The following is an 837-nucleotide window of genomic DNA, read 5'->3' as shown; positions in this document are numbered from 1 at the left end:
AGGTTAATCTGCCCTACCCGAAGAATCCCGCTAGTGAACGCTATAGTTGGTGGCGGCAACCATGCGGCTCTCGGCGAAGACACGCGCTGGGCACTGTGGAGATGCGGTGGTGTGTCCCTCTGCGCCCGGCTTCTTGAAGCGGGTGCAGGTCGCGCAGCGTGGAGTCTCCACAGTGCATTCGGCGGATCGGTGTTCCGTACTGCAGCACTTACCGCAGTACGCTTCAGCGGACCGGCAGTACCGCTCCGGGTGCCCATAAAGCTGGCACTTGGTGCAGCACGTCACGCTCACGTAGTCCTCTACGCGGCAGACGTCCCACACCAAGTAAACTGTCCTCTTCTTGAGGAGACATGCGCGAAGATCCGGTGTCACCTCCAGGATGACAACGGTGTCGCGGCTGCGCTGGCGGTTCCTTTTGAAGGCCACCTTGCCCTCCTTCTTCAGGCGGGCAAGCGGCCACTCCGGGTCCAGTTCCAAGTTCTGCTCATGGAGCATGTCCAGGAAGTCGTCGGTCTTTACGTCCGCAGACAGGCCGTGGATGGCCACACGAGGCAGGCGAGGGCGGGGCTCGACCACCCGCAGGGTGTCAGGGACCGCGGCCCTGAACCGGTTCGCGGCCTCGATGCTGGTGGTCTGCACCACCACTCCGGCGTTGCCGACCTTTCGGACATGCTCCACCTGCAGACGGGTCGTGCGCGGGTTGACGGCCTGTTTCAAGGCCGTTTTGGTCTCCTCGGCGGTCTTGATGCTGGTGTTGGCCTCCGCCGGGTACACGGCCAGGACGGGGCCACTGGGTGCAGGCATCGGGTACTCCCTGGCGGATGTCTTTATGACATC

This window comes from Ostrinia nubilalis, chromosome 24, assembly GCF_963855985.1.
Source record: "Ostrinia nubilalis chromosome 24, ilOstNubi1.1, whole genome shotgun sequence".
NCBI lineage: Eukaryota > Metazoa > Arthropoda > Insecta > Lepidoptera > Crambidae > Ostrinia > Ostrinia nubilalis.
The sequence above is the reverse complement of the archived record's forward strand: the minus strand, read 5'-3'. Positions refer to the sequence as shown.